Raw genomic sequence first — 6000 nt, forward strand, 5'->3', positions numbered from 1 at the left:
CTTTTCTGATGCAGAGATATGTGATTTGTTACTCGGTTGCTAGGGTAAGCTCATGTGGTTGCTAGGCAGTTACCATAGTGATACTAATGAAGTGTCCTTGCCATCCTGATTGAAATAAGTCAACCCGGAAGTCTCTACGCTTTTCTGATGCAGAGATATGTGATTTGTTACTCGGTTGCTAGGGTAACCCCATCTGGTTGCTAGGCAGTTAACATAGTGATACTTATCAAGTCTCCTTGCCATCCTGATTGAAATAAGTCAACCCGAAGTCTCTATGTTTTTGTGATGCAGAGATATGTGATTTGTTACTCGGTTGCTAGGGTAAGCCCATCTGGTTGCTAGGCAGATACCATAGTGATACTAATCAAGTGTCCTTGCCATCCTGATTGAAATAAGTCAACCCGAAGTCTCTACGCTTTTCTGATGCAGAGATATGTGATTTGTTACTCGGTTGCTAGGGTAACCCCATCTGGTTGCTAGGCAGTTAAAATAGTGATACTTATCAAGTCTCCTTGCCATCCTGATTGAAATAAATCAACCCAGAAGTCTCTCTGATTTTCTGGTGCAGAGATATAGTTACTGCTAAACGGTTGCTAGGGTACTCTGTTTAGTTGCTAGGAGTGGCTTGGCAGCTGCCAATCATGAATCTCCAAAGGCTGCTTGTCAGTATGAATGATATAAACCAACTCCCATGCCTCTGTGACATTCAGAATAGAAGATATCCCTCTATGGATTTTTGTTGTTAAGGTTCTCAACAATGGTTGCTAGGGAGGGGCTAGGAAGTGTTGAGGTGATGCATGATTGGCTGTTTGCTGTCCCGAGTCAAACGAGACCACCCTTGTGTTTCTATGACACTTCTATCCGGAGATATCCCTTTGATCTGTTTCAATAGAAGTCTATGGGACTTGTTGCTAAGGTGCTCTTAATGGTTGCTAGGGCGTGGCTTGATAGCTTCACAATGATCCTGAGAGACCGATTGGTCGTCTGAGTAAAATGAGCCCACCCCTCGTCTCTATGACACTGTGATCCAGAGCTATGTTCAATACAAATCCCTATGCCTTTTCATTTCATGGGCCGTCCTACACCATTATAAGTCAATTGGGGCATTTTTGGGCAGCTCCTGCCCCCAGGGGTGCAACTTTTACCCCATATTGAGGTATGCTTTTACAGAGCCTGCCAGCCTCTTCAAATGTGGCAAATCACACGCTTTCTACGAAATCCTCGCTTGGAGCTGTGACGCGTCAAAGTTTGTCTCAATGTTAAGTCTATGGGATTTTTCGCCGCTTTTTTGCCCCTGGGGCAAATACCGCACTCCGATCGCTTATAAAAGTCATAGCACACGTGTCCTCAATAGGCCGCTCGATTTGACACCTCATTCGTGGGTCTACGCCAAACGGTGCGGGACGAGTTAGGTGCCGAAGTTTTGTTAAGAGATATAATAAAATAAAAATAAAAAGTATAATAAGTATGTGAGATTACAATAGTGATGCTTTGCAAGCACCACTAACTAGATAGGTACATTTCCTGAAGAAAATGTGAGTGGTGCTTGCCGTGGCAAAACTCGCCAAACAGCATGTTGTAACTTGAAAAGAAAAGAAATTATGGTCATAAATAAATCAGCCCAGAAGTCTGTACGATTTTCTGGTGCAGAAATATGTGATTTGTTACTCGGTTGCTAGGGTAAGCCCATGTGGTTGCTATGCAGTTACCAAGGTAATACAATACATGGCTCCTTTCCATCCTGAGTGAAATAAGTCAACCCGAAGTCTGTAGTGTTTTCTGGTGCAGAGATATGTGATTTGTTACTCGGTTGCTAGGGTAACCCCATCTGGTTGCTAGGCAGTTACCATATTGATACTAATGAAGTGTCCTTGCCATCCTGGTTGAAATAAATCAACCCGGAAGTCTGTACTCTTTTCTGGTGCCGAGATATGTGATTTGTTTCTCGGTTGCTAGGGTAACCCCATCTGGTTGCTAGGCAGTTACCATAGTGATAGTAATCAAGTGTCCTTGCGATCCTGAGTGAAATAAATCAACCCGGAAGTCTGTACTCTTTTCTGGTGCCGAGATATGTGATTTGTTTCTCGGTTGCTAGGGTAACCCCATCTGGTTGCTAGGCAGTTACCATAGTGATAGTAATCAAGTGTCCTTGCGATCCTGAGTGAAATAAATCAACCCGAAGTCAGTACTATTTTCTGGTGCAGAGATATGTGATTTGTTACTCGGTTGCTAGGGTAACCCCATCTGGTTGCTAGGCAGTTACCATAGTGATAGTAATCAAGTGTCCTTGCCATCCTGATTGAAATAAGTCAACCCAGAAGTATCTACGCTTTTCTGATGCAGAGATATGTGATTTGTTACTCGGTTGCTAGGGTAACCCCATGTGGTTGCTAGGCAGTTACCATATTGATACTAATGAAGTGTCCTTGCCATCCTGGTTGAAATAAATCAACCTGGAAGTCTGTACTCTTTTCTGGTGCCGAGATATGTGATTTGTTTCTCGGTTGCTAGGGTAACCCCATCTGGTTGCTAGGCAGTTACCATAGTGATAGTAATGAAGTGTCCTTGCCATCCTGAGTGAAATAAATCAACCCGAAGTCAGTACTATTTTCTGGTGCAGAGATATGTGATTTGTTACTCGGTTGCTAGGGTAACCCCATCTGGTTGCTAGGCAGTAATCATAGTGATACTAATCAAGTGTCCTTGCCATCCTGATTGAAATAAGTCAACCCGGAAGTCTCTACGTTTTTCTGATGCAGAGATATGTGATTTGTTACTCGGTTGCTAGGGTAAGCTCATGTGGTTGCTAGGCAGTTACCATAGTGATACTAATGAAGTGTCCTTGCCATCCTGATTGAAATAAGTCAACCCGAAGTCTCTACGCTTTTCTGATGCAGAGATATGTGATTTGTTACTCGGTTGCTAGGGTAACCCCATCTGGTTGCTAGGCAGTTACCATAGTGATACTTATCAAGTCTCCTTGCCATCCTGATTGAAATAAGTCAACCCGGAAGTCTCTATGTTTTTGTGATGCAGAGATATGTGATTTGTTACTCGGTTGCTAGGGTAAGCCCATCTGGTTGCTAGGCAGATACCATAGTGATACTAATCAAGTGTCCTTGCCATCCTGATTGAAATAAGTCAACCCGAAGTCTCTACGCTTTTCTGATGCAGAGATATGTGATTTGTTACTCGGTTGCTAGGGTAACCCCATCTGGTTGCTAGGCAGTTACCATAGTGATACTAATCAAGTCTCCTTGCCATCCTGATTGAAATAAATCAACCCAGAAGTCTCTCTGATTTTCTGGTGCAGAGATATAGTTACTGCTAAACGGTTGCTAGGGTACTCTGTTTAGTTGCTAGGGAGTGGCTTGGCAGCTGCCAATCATGAATCTCCAAAGGCTGCTTGTCAGTATGAATGATATAAACCAACTCCCATGCCTCTGTGACATTCAGAATGGAAGATATCCCTCTATGGATTTTGGTTGTTAAGGTGCTCGACAATGGTTGCTAGGGAGGGGCTAGGAAGTGTTGATTTGATGCATGATTGGCTGTTTGCTGTCCCGAGTCAAACGAGACCACCCTTGTGTTTCTATGACACTTCTATCCGGAGATATCCCTTTGATCTGTTTCAATAGAAGTCTATGGGACTTGTTGCTAAGGTGCTCTTAATGGTTGCTAGGGCGTGGCTTGATAGCTTCACAATGATCCTGAGAGACTGATTGGTCGTCTGAGTAAAATGAGCCCACCCCTCGTCTCTATGACACTGTGATCCAGAGCTATGTTCAATACAAATCCCTATGCCTTTTCATTTCATGGGCCGTCCTACACCATTATAAGTCAATTGGGGCATTTTTGGGCAGCTCCTGCCCCCAGGGGTGCAACTTTTACCCCATATTGAGGTATGCTCTTACAGAGCCTGCCAGCCTCTTCAAATGTGGCAAATCACACGTTTCTGTGAAATCCTCGCTCGGAGCTGTGACGCCTCAAAGTTTGTCACAATGTTAAGTCTATGGGATTTTTCGGCCGCTTTTTTGCCCCTGGGGCAAATACCGTACTCCGATCGCTTATAAAAGTCATAGCACACGTGTCCTCAATAGGCCGCTCGATTTGACACCTCATTTGTGGGTCTACGCCAAACGGTGCGGGACGAGTTAGGTGCCGAAGTTTTGTACGGAGATAGAATAATAATAAAAAGAAGAAAAATAAAAATAAGTATGTGAGATTACAATAGTGATGCTTTGCAAGCACCACTAATAAAAAGTATAATAATAAGTATGTGAGATTACAATAGTGATGCTTTGCAAGCACCACTAATAATAAGTATGTGAGATTACAATAGTGATGCTTTGCAAGCACCACTAAATAGGATTTCAGTAAGTTGGCTCTCACAAGCCAACTTAATAATAAGTTTAAATAGAATTTCAGTAAGTTGGCTCTCACAAGCCAACTTAATAATAATAATAAGTTTAAATAGAATTTCAGTAAGTTGACTCTCACAAGCCAACTTAATAATAATAAGTTTAAATAGGATTTCAGTAAGTTGGCTTTCACAAGCCAACTTAATAATAATAATAAGTTTAAATAGAATTTCAGTAAGTTGGCTCTCACAAGCCAACTTAATAATAATAATAAGTTTAAATAGAATTTCAGTAAGTTGGCTCTCACAAGCCAACTTAATAATAATAAGTTTAAATAGAATTTCAGTAAGTTGGCTCTCACAAGCCAACTTAATAATAATAAGTTTAAATAGGATTTCAGTAAGTTGGCTCTCACAAGCCAACTTAATAATTAGTCAATGCGGCACAATAATGATTTAAATATTAAGTTCAAGTTGGAATGCAACAATTGTCCATTGCCTTGCCGTGAACTTGCGAATATTACATTTGTAGCTAGAACCTAGCTATACATTACCTACAATTTTGCTATCCTGAAAAAACAAGCATACTATTGTTGTAGGCAATTAGTTGTTAAATTTTTTTATGTTCATGGTTCTTTACAAATTTCTTTGTTATCTGTTAATATAAAAGGCCATTTTTGTATTGAAAAAAATTATTAAACTTGTTATAAAGAGAACAACAAAGCTTGTTTATCTTTCAACCAGTTTTTGTAATGTAATTCAATACAGTGATAATACAGTATATCACTTTTCCTCATAATTCATCCAGCCACTCCTTGTTAAACGAACTAAACGAATGACATTCCTCCTTTTCTTCAGTCAAAAGAAGCTGATCTTCACTTTGTCACAAAGTCTCATTGAAACTCAAATGACCGACTAATTCAGTGAAGGGGTGTATAGTGTCAAACCAATGATATGCTCCTTCACAGCCCACACTCGAATGCTACTGGCTTGTGTATAGTATTAGAGGTGGAAAAAGCCACCAAAGCACTCTTGCACTTCAAACTAATGCAGTACTTGTTTAAAGAGATCACAACAGGCAATCACATATTTGTGTGCTGACTGAAAATTCATAGATTTTTAGGAGGGTCTGAGATTAAATGAAGGGGGGCTGACGCCCTCCTAAATAGAGTCTAGCAATTAATTTGCATCGGTCTATATCCAAATTTGAGAAGTGACACAGAGAAACATGTGAAGGTGAACTCACTCTGGCACCCAGCATGACGGCTCGGTCCTGCTCAAAAACCCTCTGCTGATGTTTCTGATAACCGGACAGTCCAAACCTGTGAACCTCAAACCGGGCCTGTGGAGGACACGCATAATCACAAGATCTTCATGGATAAATGGCATGGTTCAAGGATAAATTGCAAAAAACTATTTTTTTTTTTTTGTCTTGTTTTCTAAACATCCTATACATAATATTTAATTATATTACAGTTATATACACAATACATACAGTGGATATAAAAAGTCTACACACCCCTGTTAAAATTGTGATGTAAAAGAATGAGACAAAGATAAATCATGTCAGAACTTTTTCCACTTTTAATGTGACCTATAATGTGAACAATTCAATTGAAAAACAAACTGAAATCCTCATG

The 6000-nt window shown here is 40.6% G+C and overlaps 1 protein-coding gene across 2 annotated transcripts in view; it reads right to left on the reverse strand.

The window, feature by feature from the left end:
- Positions 1 to 5628, reverse strand: part of LOC127621788 (interactor protein for cytohesin exchange factors 1-like) — a 188070-nt gene extending 182442 nt beyond the window's left edge. For both annotated transcript variants that reach the window (XM_052095516.1, XM_052095517.1), the window contains exon 1: positions 5607 to 5628. The gene's annotated coding sequence lies outside the window, so the exon portion shown is untranslated. The remainder of the gene's footprint in view (positions 1 to 5606) is intronic.
- Between the last annotated feature and the right edge of the window lie 372 nt (positions 5629 to 6000).

This window comes from Xyrauchen texanus, chromosome 28 (genome assembly GCF_025860055.1).
Source record: "Xyrauchen texanus isolate HMW12.3.18 chromosome 28, RBS_HiC_50CHRs, whole genome shotgun sequence".
Lineage (NCBI taxonomy): Eukaryota > Metazoa > Chordata > Actinopteri > Cypriniformes > Catostomidae > Xyrauchen > Xyrauchen texanus.